At 43.9% G+C, this 14,494-nt stretch overlaps 1 long non-coding RNA gene across 2 annotated transcripts in view; it reads right to left on the reverse strand.

Moving 5' to 3' along the window:
* The window catches only part of LOC140424760 (uncharacterized), a 375,001-nt gene that overhangs the window by 248,877 nt on the left and 111,630 nt on the right, over nucleotides 1–14,494 (reverse strand). The window contains exon 2 of one of the 2 annotated variants that reach the window (XR_011947682.1): nucleotides 9,438–9,727. This is a non-coding gene — a long non-coding RNA (uncharacterized lncRNA). Of the gene's footprint in view, nucleotides 1–9,437; nucleotides 9,824–14,494 lie in introns of those variants that run through there. The other variant, XR_011947681.1, reaches the window with a different exon arrangement.

Here is a 14,494-nt window from a genome sequence, read left to right on the forward strand (position 1 = left end):
CCATTTGCCAGTGGCAGTATTTTCCAGTCTCGCCATTGTCAACGGGGTTTCCCACTGTTCGCACCCCCCGCCACTACTGCCAGGGGAGCCCCGATGGGGGGGTGGGGGGGTTGCCATTGGTAGGGTCTCCGGTCCGCCGACGGGAATGACTGGAAAATCCCACCATCAGCATCCAATTCTGTTTGATTCCATTCCTATGAAGCGCATTTAGATGTTTGTACCAAACTAAAGGCGTTTTGTCAATACAAGCTGTTGCTGTTGGAGCATAGCTTCACCCCCAGCTGTTATCATGTGCTCTTCAATTCTTAATAAAGAAAAAAACAGCCTTTAAACGTTGGTTGCGAGTTTTTATCGCAAACCCATGAAGAGATGGCATGTAATCGGGAGACAAGTAGTGATACAAAACCGATGGTCACTGAAGCCCATGCTGTTAGGTTACTCAGGGATGCAGAGATGCTCGGCAGTACAGGACTGAAACAATCTATCCAACTTTCCTATTTGTATTCGACCCAAAAGCTCTCATTTCCAAGCGTATCGACAATGCTGAAGTGAGACACAGTCCGACACTCAAGCTACTGTTCATACAGGATGTGATTGAACCGATCACTGCGATTGTTCTAAAATGTGCAAATATTTTACATTTTTCAATTTGATCAGTTATCAATAAGTGGCCGCAGCATAAACAATGCCCATTTGAAACCAGCCCGCATGGCAAAACACTTAAGCGGGAGCGGTTTGGCAACACAATTGATGACAAAGCCCAAAACACAGTAACTCTCTCTGGCCATGAATTCTCTGAAAGCGAGGAGTTTGCCCTGGCACATTGTTTCAGTTCTGGTGTGCCTTCATCCCAAATCAAACGGGAAGAGATATTGTCGGGTTCAAACCCATTTATTTCCAGCTATCCTGCCACAAACCAATATCCAATGAAGACACTGGATCTTTGAACGCGTGCCTAGCTGATCTAGTGCACACATATTGCAGTAACCCAACCACTTGGCCATTTTCACAAGCAGCCCGAATGTTTGGTAGCATTGGGAGGCCTCAAGGTCAGCCCAGACATACATCTGTAAATCCGACAAAGGGACTAGAATAATGCAGGTGTCACTATATTGACAAAATGCCCGCCTTTCTTAATGATGGATCCAAATTTGTATCTATTGGATCTATCGCTAAGCAAGTTTCAAAGTCGTTTGGTGGAATTGTGTAAGAATAACAAGCTGCTAGTTTTTTTTTACTTATTCTTTTACGAGAGGTTGGTGTCACTGGCTAGGCCAGCCTTCTTGCTGACCATCCCTAATTGCCATCCCTAATTCATCTGCCACCTACCTGCCCACTCCACCAACTTGTCTATGTCCTTCTGAAGTTCTACACTGTCCTCCTCACAGTTTATAATACTTCTCAAAGTTTACTTCAGCAATGGTCATGCCATTGAAAGTCAAAGGGAGATGGTTGGATTCTCTATTGTTGGAGATAAGTCATTACCTGGCACTTCTGTGGTATGAAAGTATTTACCACTTATTAGCCCAAGCCTGAGTGATGTCCAGGTCTATCTGCACATGGGCACAGACTACTATAGGATGCATCCTCATGGTTCATTGTGTCTGCCTATGTATGGTCATTCCAAAACACCTGCGATTATACGAATTAGGAGGAAGAGTAGGCCATTCAGCCCCTTAAGCCTGATTCGCCATTCAATAAGATCATGGCTGATCTGATTGTAACCTCCCATCTACCTTCACTAACCTTTAACCCCTTGTTTATTAAGAATCTAACCCCTTGTTTATTAAGAATCTAACTCCTTGTTTATTAAGAATCTATCTAGCTCTGCCTTAACAATACTGAAAGACTCTGCTTCCACTGCTCTTTGTGGAAAAGAAATAATTCTCCTCATCTCTAGATTCTCCCACAAGTGGAAACACCCTCTCTACATCCACCCTGTCAATACCCCTCAGGATCTGAAAGATTCTGATCAAGTTACTCTTCTAAACTCCAGTGGATACAGGTCAAGCCTGTCAAACTTTTCCTTGTAGCATAATCTGCCCGTTCCAGGTAACAATCTAATAAACCTTCTCTCTACCGTTTCAATGCATTTACATCCTTCCGGAAATAATGTGACCAATACTGTACACACCCCTGATGTGGCATCACCAATGCCCTGGACAACTGAAGCATAACTTCCCATCTTTTACATTCAATTTCCTTAGCAATAAACAATAACATACTGTAAGCTTTGCTAATTACTCATTGTACCTGTATACTAGCCTTTTGTGAGTCATGCAGTAGGACACCCAGATCCCTCTGCATCTCAGAGCTCTCAGTCTCTCATGATTTAGGTGATGTGCTTCTTCTTTATTCTTCCTGCCAAAATGGACAATTTCGCATTTTCCCCCATTGTACTCCATTTGCCAGATCTTTGCCAACTCACTTAACCTGTCTATATACCACTGTAGACTCTTCTGGAGGGGTGAGAGGGGGGGGGGGGGTAATTTTCCTACCCCTCCGTGGCGTGTTCTTCAGCACTTTAGGGTGGCTCTCCAGTGGCTGGCGATGGGAACTTCTGGTCTCACCATTGTCAACAGTTTTTCCCTTTGAACGCGGCGTGAAACCCACGGCGGGGGTGCGCTGTGCCGTCGACAGGACCATCAGATCACGCCAGCATGAATAGCCAGAAAATTCTGCACCTTGTGTCTTCTTCACAACTTACTTTCCTACCTATCAAAAACTCGCGCAGTTGAGCTCTGTTTTAATAAAACCGTGTATGCACAAATAGATGGTGTTGCCATTGGATTGCCACCCAATACCCCTATAGGCCCAGCTTTCACAACCATCATTGAGTTTCCAAGAGAAATGCATCTTCAGTGGAGTTAGCCTGACTCCTAGCTCTCACATATTCCCAAAATGTAGACAATACATTTGCTATTTTTGAGTCTGCAGCTGCATGAAAAGACTTCCTTACACACCTGTATGGGCTCCATCCTGCACTCAAATTCACCTTTGAAATGAAGCAGGCAAATGAGCTTATTTTCATCGATGCGCTCGTTGAGAAATTAGCCAATGGATTATCTACAAATGTCTACTTGCAAGCTTACCGTCACTGGTCAATATACACATTCAGCAGTGTAAGCCATTTGCTCACCATGCAAGATCAGTGCTGGAACAGGACCCGTCTTTGCCATCCTGCAGGATAATGACTATCCTGATCATTCACTGTACATCACGCAAATTTTGACTGTTCGCAATTGGCCAAGTACTGACCATATTCAATCTGCCCGTGCTTGTAAAACTCAGAAACATAATGTCCAACATTAGATGCATTTTTGTAGCTGGACATTTGCTTAGCAAACCTGAGTGCGCTTGAGATTACAATGGAAAACGAAATTCAGATTATCAGTCGCCCTCGTAGTGTGGACACTTAGGTGTGCTGGAAGCTACATATATTCACACACAGAGCCCTGTCCTTTGCAGACAGAGGAGCATGTCCACACATTGCACCTTTTTCAACTGAACAAAAAAAGCTTGGGGACCAGCCATTCCCGGATTCATTCCCATAGCAATGCCTTGACCAAACAGAGTTGACCTGCCTGGTATGAATTTAAACAAAAGTTTGGCAGTTGACTGTTTCTTGGCGCAATTCCATGGCAATGCCTCAAACAATTAGAGTCCTGTTACCAACCAATCAGAACCCTCTTCTCATGCAGTATAAATTGATGTTACCTTTAGATTTGGTACGCTTGTATGTCTGACCTGATGAGTCAGCCACACAAGCTTCAACATCCTGCGTCTTTTTGTCATTATTATTCATTTCAATACAACAGCATGCACTCATACAGTGACTTTATCTTACCAAAATCCTAATGCATACGCTCTTCAACGTTTGGCATGAGCGGGCAATTATTTATTTTCTTTATAAGGTAAGAACAGAACAAAGGTCTAATAATATACCCATAGAGCACAATACCCAATAAACACATAGAGCACAATACTAAATATACCCATCGAACACAATACCCAATATACCCATCGAGCACAAGACCAAATATACCCATCGAGCACAATACCCAATATACCCATCGAGCACAATACCCAATATACCCATCGAGCACAATACCCAATACACCCATCGAGCACAATACCCAATATACTCAGAGCACAATGCCCAATACACCCATAGAGCACAATACCCAATACACCCAAAGAGCACAATACCAATATACCCATCGAGCACAATACCCAATATATCCACCGAGCACAATACCCAATACACCCAAAGAGCACAATACCTGATGTACCCATTGAGCACAATACCCAATATACCCATTGAGCACAATACCCAATATACCCATTGAGCACAATACCCAATACACCCATCGAGCACAATACCCAATATACTCAGAGCACAATGCCCAATACACCCATAGAGCACAATACCCAATACACCCAAAGAGCACAATACCCAATATACCCATTGAGCACAATACCCAATATACCCATCGGGCACAATACCCAATACACACAAAGAGCACAATACCGAATACACCCATAGATCACAATACCCAATATACCCATCGAGCACAATAACCAATATACCCATCGGGCACAGTACCCAAAAAACACATAGAGCACAACAATATACCCATCGAGCACAATACCCAATATACCCATCGAGCACAATACCTAAATCACACAAAGAGCACACAAAGGGGCTGGTTTAGCTCACTGGGCTAAATCGCTGGCTTTTAAAGCAGACCAAGGCAGGCCAGCAGCACGGTTCAATTCCCGTACCAGCCTCCCCGAACAGGTGCCGGAATGTGGCGACTAGGGGCTTTTCACAGTAACTTCATTGAAGCCTACTCGTGACAATAAGCGATTTTCATTTTTCAATACCGAATACACCCATCGAGCACAATACCCAATATACCCATTGAGCACAATACCCAATATACACATCGAGCACAATACCCAACATATCTATAGAGCACAATACCCAATATACCCATCCAGCACAATACCCAATACACCCATAGAGCACAATACCCAATATACCCATCAAGCACAATACCCAATATACACATCAAGAACAATACCCAATATACACATCGAGCACAATACCCAACATATCTATAGAGCACAATACCCAATATACCCATCCAGCACAATACCCAATACACCCATAGAGCACAATACCCAATATACCCATCAAGCACAATACCCAATATACCCATCAAGCACAATACCCAATAAAGACATAGAGCACAATACCCAATATACCCATAAAGGACAATACCCAATATACTCATAGAGCACACTACCAATATACCCATAAAACACAATGCAACAGGTCTACCCGATCTTCTTGCCAGTCCACACTGGAATTCAACTATGGACCATCACTACCAGAATGAACGAGACGGTTGCAACTCCACTGAAACTCCAGGGGAGAGCCATTCAGTTCTCAGCTTTAGGACTCAAGACAGCCTTTCCATGAGTTGTACTGGTCATTCAATCTGTCTCACATGTCCAGGTTGTCATAGTGGGCCTGTTCTTGAGACAGAATCAAAGGATATTCCAGCAAGTTTTGAATACGGTGCACTTAATACATTGCTTTCAAAATTTATTCATCATTCCTGGAAAGGTCAGTTTTGTGAAATGGAGTACAAAAACCAGTAGGTTCACCTGCTGCTATTTAAGGATATTCTTTCACTGTACCCAATGTGACCATGTCGGACGTTGACATAGAATTCGGTCCCTCAGACCACTCAAAGAAAAGACCACTGTGACATTTTCCACTGAGAGACTAGGCCTGGCATCTAGAAGATTTCAACATCCAATAACACAAATATGCTGAAATAAGTGGTCATTGCACCATCAATTTGCAGAGTGAAGAAAGGATGAATCTGCATTCATACAGAATTATAGAATCGTACAACTCACCAAGTGGTCATTAAGGCCCCTCAAATATTTGCTATCTCTTTAGAACAGCACTGCAGTTAGTCCCATTCTTTCCCTATCTCCCAGCAATTTTTCCTGCTTCAAATATTTATTTGTTGTCTTTTGAAGGCTAAAATTGAACCTAGCAGGAAGTGAATTCCAAATCCTAAATATACATTACATTAAAACACTCCCCCCCCCCCCCCGCCCCCCCCCCCCCCCCCCCCACCGGCCATCCCTCTCCCCCCATGTTGATGCTGGTTCTTTTGCCAATTGTGGTAAATCAATGGCCTTTTATATTGTCCCTTCAGCCAATGGAAACAGTTTCTCTTTAGCTGATATATCTAAACCCTTTGTGGTTTCAAACATGTTGTTCCAATCTCCTCGGAGAACAACCCAACTTCTCCTGTCTCTCCATGTAACTGTAATCCTTCGCTCCTGGTAGCATTCGAGTAAATATCTTTCGGAACACATCCAGAACCTTCATATTCTGCCTCACATCTGGTGCCCAGAATTAGATGCAATACTCCAGCTGGGGCTTTCTATAGGGTTTGCAAAACACCCTGCTTTTATACTTATTTATAAAGACCACTTCCGCCTGTGTATTGCTAACTCTTTGTTAAGCTGTCCTGCCACCTTCAGGACATTGTGCACAGACATCCCCAGGTCTCTCTCTTCTTGCACCTTTTTAGAATTGACTTTCACAACCAAAGTCTTTCACATCCAATGAAGTGTGGTTGCTGTTATGCCACATTTCTGCACACCAGGTTTCCGCAAACGATGTGATAATCACCAGCAAATCTGGCTAATTGGGAGAGAGATGCTGGCCAGGCCACCGGGGAGTATTCACTTGTTCTTCTTTGGTATAATGGGATCGGATGTCTTACATCCACCCAAGGGAAAAAAGGGGCACTCGGTTTAATGCCTCACCCAAAATCACTGTCACTATGAAAGGTGCAAATAGGCAGATTTCAAACAGAATGCTATCTCCTATAGGGAATCTTTCCCTCAGGAAACAGGAACTCACCATTATGTTGGGCGTTGTAAATTCTTACTGTATTCCCCATCTCAACCCACTTCCCCACATCACCAGCCCTCACTTTTTGCTCTCCGTGTCCTGTTTTATTTGCCTCTTTCGGTACCTTGGACAGATAAATTGTGTGTGTGTGACCTCTCCCACTAAAAATAGAGTGGTTCAGAATGAAGAGATAAGGTTACTAATCTAAACGTTTATAGCCCGCATAGCAACTGACCATCATTGCTGGGTCATTTGAACCACTATCAGCTCTGCAAGCTTCATGTCACCAGAGCCACTACCTCATCAGATCCTGGGATCACATCATCAGCCACTTTCTAAGTATCAGGGTGATGAAAAGAGACTGGCTTATGGGACAGTTTGACTTCCTTCCACTTGTCCCTCTCACACTGTGCCTGTAGCACACACTCAGTCTGAAATCTTGCACAACATGGCCACAGGTCCATGGGATTTGGGGAGTTATCGCACTCAATTCCCATCAAAGGGTGAGTTTCAGTGCTTGTAACTTGCATTTTAATATGTCAAGGGGGTTTCCATTTCCAGGCTCGATGTGTGTCTCTTTTTCTTCTCATGTTCAAGAGGAACTCAGGGCAGAGCCTGTCCCCGTCTTTTTCATCATTTGTGCATTTTGTTCTCTATCTTTGCTAATTGGCTGACAAGTCACCATCACCATAATGGAATGTGCTCCGGTGAAAAGGGTATTTTATATTCTGGTTTTCACAACTCTCTGTAGGACAGCCACTTTTAAAAAAATAATCAAGTGGGATTAAATTGGAGGGCTTTTGTTGAATGAAATAAAACAGTGGCAAACTTGGCCAAGGGCTGAAACTGCCCACCTCATATCAGTCCTTTAACACGAAGAACCTTCTACTCCTCCCCACATTTTCCACACATGGTCTTTTATTTATTTTTACCCACCCTCTTCCAGACAACTGCTTGTCCTCTTTGATACCACACACACACACACACACTAATATGGCTCAGCTACATTGCTACCGTCAATGCGGACCTGACTCCTGAGCCCCATAAAGTGGTGAGCTGCACAAGCCTCTCCAGTGAGCTAAGTCTCTGAGGCACTCGCCAGCTGGAGTATAACTCCGTCCCAAAGTGCAAAGACACAATTATTTTTAAAAAGTGGAGAGCCAGGCTTTCCTGGACGCTTGGTGAACTTAATGTTTTGAGAAAGCAGGTGCTTACACAAGGAAGATGCCACATGGGGCCCTGGTGCATTTAAAAAACAACACAAACTGCACAACAGATGATGATACCTCCTGTAAATATATTTAACTCTGAACTAATGGTACCAGGATTTGATTTGATTTGAACCCACATCCAAACAAAGGAAAATTAAATCAGTGACAATTAAATATTCCATTTCATATATCTTAGATCTTTGCGGTGATTCCCTCAGCATTCTAACATTTTCGGTGGTTAAATCTTTGCCTTAAATCTCTGTGCCATATTAGGGTTTCATTGTAATTTTGCACCGTGAGAGCAGCAATATTAACCAGGGGTACATTAGACAGAATAAATAAGGACAGATTGTTTCCGCTGGCTGCAGGGTCGATAACAAGAAGCACAAACTTAAGTTAATTGGCAAAAGAACCTGAAGAGAAACCAGGAGGTTTTTTTTTTTGCAATGCTGTGCTTTGTTATGAGCTGCCTCCAAGAATGGTGGGATCAGATTCATCAGTAACTTTCCAAGGACGAACTGGAGATGTATTATTAAAAAAGGGGGCGGGGTGGGGGGGGGGGGGATAACTTGCAGGTCAACGGGGAATGAGCATGAGGGGAGTAGGGTGGATTGGAGAGCTCTCTCTCTGTCTCTCTCCCTCTGAGAGCCGGAACAATGAGCAGAAGGCTCTGCTTCCCCGCTGCAGATTCACAGAGCCAAAGGAACTGGTCGAGGTGGTCTGAGGCAGAAAGAAGATGCACAAGTGGCAGCTCACCAACAATTACATAACAGCTCCTCCTGCCTCTTGCTGCTGCTGTTTCAAGCAAACACACAACCTCAAGCCCAACCCTGATGTGAAAGAGCACCCAAAAAAAAAAACACAACAATACCCTGGCAGGGCAGGTTATTTTCACAGCTGCTGGCTGCACTCTTTCAACAAACAAAAACCTCCCCTCCGCTCGCATCTCTGCGTTCGTCTCATTTCTGTGACATTAAGCACTTACTTTGTGGTGGGGTTTTTTGTTGTTGCTTGCAACGACGACATCGGACGGCGCAGATGGTACAGGGGAGATTCTCCGACTCTGTGAACCTGTAAACCGTTTGGATTTGGACCGAGGGACCAATTTACCTCAGAATTGTAAAAAAAAAAATAACACACACATACACACACACAACTGGCAATAGTGACAGCCCCAACATTGAAAAAACATTCTCAACAACCCACAATAATAACACCTTCAGCATTGGAAAAAAAACATACTCAACAAAAAGAATCAGATATTATTGATCACTCACCACTTGAAGTTTCTTTCGCCGATTCAAAGAATTCCAAAGCTGGCAGAAAACTCTTGCCAAGTGTCAGTAAATCCACAACTGTTCCCATCGCGCGCACTTTTTTGGGTGGGTCACCCACCGAAGAAGTCAATTCCTTCCATCTTCCAGTGTTTGTCCCTCTCTCTCCTCGTCTCGCCCAAGTGTCCTCTCCCCACTTTCCCCACACGGTACTTTCTTGTCCAGCTCGAAGGTGGAATAGTTCGTTTCTTCCCCCGTTGTTGGGGGGTTTTTTTTCTCTCCTCTCTCTCTCTCTGTTGGAAAATCAATTGTTCTTTTAAAAAAAAAAATATAACGAACGCAACAAGAAGGAGAAAGTTGAGGCTGCTGAGGAGCGCGCTGCCTGTTGCTGGTTGGGAAGATGCTGAGGGATGTGAGGCGGACGCCTCCTCTGATGGACTGTGACACATGCAGCTCCCAGAGGCGGCGCCTTCCCCCTGGCTCCCTCCCACTGCCAAAGCGCTCAGCCCCGCTGCCGCCCTCTGCCTGGCCCGGAAAGCCCGGGGAAGGGTGGCAGAGCCGAGGGGGGGGGGGGGGGGGGGGGGACAACTGATTTATTATTGTTCGCCCTCTTTCTCACTCTCCACCCCTCCACACACACACACACACACACACAAGTGCAAAGTAGCGATTTGTCTTGTCTCAAACTCTCAGCGGCTGTTGTGAAAGCTTGAGGAGAGGACAGCAGAGAGAGATGGGGGGAAAAGAAAGATAGAAAGAAGCATGGAAAGGAGATAGATATGGATAGACCTGAGAAATATGGAAGAAAAACATAGAAAGAAGAACGGGGGAAATGATTTTGATAGACAAGAGAGACATATTGACAGATAGATATAGGCAGAGGCAGGTAGATAGACGCCAGACAGACAGATAGATAGATAGATAGATATAGAGAGAGACAGGCAATCAAACAGACAGATAGATAGCTATAGAAATAGGCAGATAGATAGACAGACGCCAGACAGACAGACACATAGATATATAGAAAGATATAGAGAGAGACATGCAATCAAACAGACAGATAGATAGGTATAGAAATAGGCAGATAGACAGACGCCAGACAGACAGACACATAGATATATAGAAAGATATAGAGAGAGACATGCAATCAAACAGACAGATAGATAGCTATAGAAATAGGCAGATAGATAGACAGACACCAGACAGATAGACAGATGCCAAACAGATAGATGGATACAGAAATAGACCAATCGATAAATAGCTAGATAGATAGATAGGTAGATAGCTAGATAGGCAAACAGGCAGACAGATAGATAGATAGATGTGTTAATTATTCATTAATATATACCAAGTTATAAAATCATGATTTCCTCTATATTTTAATTACTATTTTTCAAAGTGACTGTAATAAAAGGATTTAAAGATTTTGTTGGGTTATCTGGACTGGATTGGGAACAGTGCCTCCTGTTCTCTCAATAAATATCACTTTTCTTCTCATCCTCCAGTCACCTTCGCCTGTTTTTGATTTTAATATCCGGAATAAACAGATGGTTATAGGATATATTTGACTAAGAGGGAGAGCATCAAAGGTTCACTAGGCTGCTTCCTGGGATGAAGGTATTGGACTGTGAGGACTCAGCCTAGATTCCTGAGAGTTTAGAAAGATTTGTGGTGGCTTCATTGAAATATATTGTAGATTGGGCTGAATGGGCAGTTTGGGCCTCCCTGTGATTCCTTTTTATCTCCATGCGTTTCTAACACCCATAAACCAAATTGATAAAAGCTTCAATTGATAAAATTGACTAAGCTATGAGGAGCGATTGAATAAACTCGGTTTGTTCTCACTGGAACGAAGGAGGTTGAGGGGCGACCTGATAGAGGTATACAAAATTATGAGGGGCATAGACAGAGTGGATAGTCAGAGGCTTTTCCCCAGGGTAGAGGGGTCAATTACGAGGGGGCATAGGTTTAAGGTGAGAGGGGCAAAGTTTAGAGTAGATGTACGAGGCAAGTTCTTTACGCAGAGGGTAGTGGGTGCCTGGAACTCACTACCGGAGGAGGTAGTGGAAGCAGGGACGATAGGGACATTTAAGGGGCATCTTGACAAATATATGAATAGGATGGGAATAGAAGGATACGGACCCAGGAAGTGTAGAAGATTGTAGTTTAGTCGGGCAGTATGGTCGGCATGGGCTTGGAGGGCCGAAGGGCCTGTTCCTGTGCTGTACATTTCTTTGTTCTTTGTTCTTTGTTCATTACCAACACCCAGCTTATACCTTTCATCACCAGATGTAGACTGATTGATCTGATGTGGAATCCCAGTTGTTCGGGATTAATAAAACATTCACTTTTATAATATTTGTTATGGGAAACTCAAATGTCCCATAAAAATTACAATCAATATTTTCCCACTTTCACCCCCAGCCCATCTGCATTCGAACAAAACTAATGAGATCTTATCTTCTAATATAATGTCTACATCAATCTATATCTATCTATCTGCCTGCCTATATCTATCTATGTATCTACCTATCTATGTATCTATGCTTGTATCTATCTATCTATTGTTGTCACAGTGGCACAGTTAGCACTGCTACCTAACAGCACCTGGGACCTGGGTTCAATTCCGGCATTGGGTGATTCTGTGTGCAGTTTGCTCATTCTCCCCTAGTCTGCATAGGTTTCCTCCCACAGATGTGCCACAATCTGGTGGATTGGCCCGGCTAAATTGCCCCTTAGTTTCCAACAGCTAGGTGGGGTTACAGGGGGTGGGTGGGTAGGGCGGGGGATTGGGCTTAGGTAGGTGCTCTTTTGAGGGTTGGTGCAAACTCGATGGGCTGAATGGCCTCCTTCTGCGCTCTAGGGATTCTATGATTAACATAGAATTTACAGCACAGAAAGAGGCCATTCGGCCCATCGAGACTGCACCGGCTCTTGGAAAGAGCACCCTACCCAAGGTCAACACCTCCACCCGATCCCCATAACCCAGTAACCCCACTCAACACTAAGGGCAATTTTGGACACTAAGGGCAATTTATCATGGCCAATCCACCTAACCTGCACATCTTTGGACTGTGGGAGGAAACCGGAGCACCCGGAGGAAACCCACGCACACACGGGGAGGATGTGCAGACTCCGCACAGACAGTGACCCAAGCCAGAATTGACCCTGGAGCTGTGAAGCAATTGCGCTATCCACAATGCTGCCGTGCTGCCCCTGCAACATAACCTGTCGTTTCTGTAATAGATCAGTGAAGTGGGTTTGAAATGGTACAAGGAGCTAAACTGAGAAGGCGAGAAAACTAGGGAGGGAGAAGAGGAAGAGGAGGTTTGGAATTCTAATTGTCCCAGTTCTCCAAGAAAGTACAATCCATTTGTTCCTATATATTTTTAGAAATGCACATTTTCTGCTAAATTTGCTTAAATATTATTGAGTTTTCTTTGTGACATGTACCTAATAAAGAGCCCAGCCTCTGAACATGAACACCGACAAAAGTGTACCTACCTGCTCTCTCCCTTCCCAGCTTAGAATAAACAGCATTCAGTTATTTATTTAGATGCCCTTGGTAGTAAAATGGTTCAAACTGCATTAAAAAGCGGAGAAAATAAACAGAATGTCTTAGTCAAGAGCTCCCTCTATCTGTCTTCTGGGACATTTTCCCAGTTGTGATGTGCTTAACCTGGTGATTCAGTTACTATGATAGGAATGTTATGTGAGCTTTTTCTTGCAATGCACGCACTTAGGCTGAAACATCACCACACACTCCAACAGATCTGCAGACACCACAAGGCCAGTCAAGAAGTTAACGAAATGCAATCCTTGGTTTAACGCCACCCTCCAGACACTTGAACATATCACTGGCACACCTTGTGCAGTACTGAAGATGTACGGTGGACAGGGAAGATCCCGTGGCGTTTCTTTTTGGGAGAAGAGCAGGAGAATTCTTCCTGGGATCCTGGCCAAAATGTATCCCTCAAGTTGTCCGACCCAATAGCGCAAGGCTCTCTGTGGGAGCTTACTGTGCACAAAGTGGCTGCTGTGATTCCTGCAATGCTGCACTGTCTACACTTAAGGAAGTACCTCGTTGGTTGTAACGTGGTTAGAGGTGTCCTGGGGCCGTGGAAGGCTCTGTCTAACGCAGTTGTATGTGTGTGAAATATCATTTTGATTTGCTGCACATGAGATTCTAGTAATGAATTCTAATTTTCCTTTCCACATTCCAGCAATGTAAGAACTTGCCTGTGAAGGCAAAGAATGTGGGTAGCACAGTGTGTTAGGTACTCCAGTTTCTACCTCACACTAAATGGCTTGAAATTCTTCACTCCCATGTGAATTAAGTATGACAAGTATCATTCCAGTTTGTCATTCTGCATTAAGGGCAAATGATAACATTTCCTACCCACCTCCCCCAGTTCAACAATCATTTTCCTAAACAAGGCCAAATGGGAAATGGAAAGTACTTCAGTAGCACAGTTAGAGACTGTAACAGGATCTGTCAATCCGCCTACGATATGGGTGTGGGGCCAGAGGACTGGGTGTTGCAAATGTTGACAATACAGGAAGAGAAGCAAACACAACAATTGCCTTATGATGGAGGTGGGAAAACATCTAGAGATGGTAATCCAGGACAAAAATAATTGTCACGTGAAGAAAGTGTGTGTTCATAAATGACGGCCGGCTTGGATTTTCTAAAAGGCAAATCATGTTTGACAAATGTAATTGGTGTGGAGATACCGGTGCGTTGGACTGGGGTGGGCACAGTAAGAAGTCTTACAACATCTGGTTAAAGCCCAACAGGTTTGTTTGGAATCACTAGCTTTCAGAGCGTAGCTCCTTCATCAGGTAAATTTAATTGAGTTCTTTGAAGAAGTAATGGCGAGGGTTAATGAGGATAATGCATTGATATTGAGTATATGAACTTCCCAAAAGTGTTAATTGTGGTTTGGTTGGCACTTCTCTTGCCTCTGAATCAGAAGGTTGTTGGTTTAAATTCAATTTGAGAGCTGATTCTCCAGGGCAGCACGGAAGGAGGAGCTCTCTTAAAATGAAAAAATGAGACC

Source organism: Scyliorhinus torazame, chromosome 6, assembly GCF_047496885.1.
Source record: "Scyliorhinus torazame isolate Kashiwa2021f chromosome 6, sScyTor2.1, whole genome shotgun sequence".
Taxonomy (NCBI): Eukaryota; Metazoa; Chordata; class Chondrichthyes; order Carcharhiniformes; family Scyliorhinidae; genus Scyliorhinus; species Scyliorhinus torazame.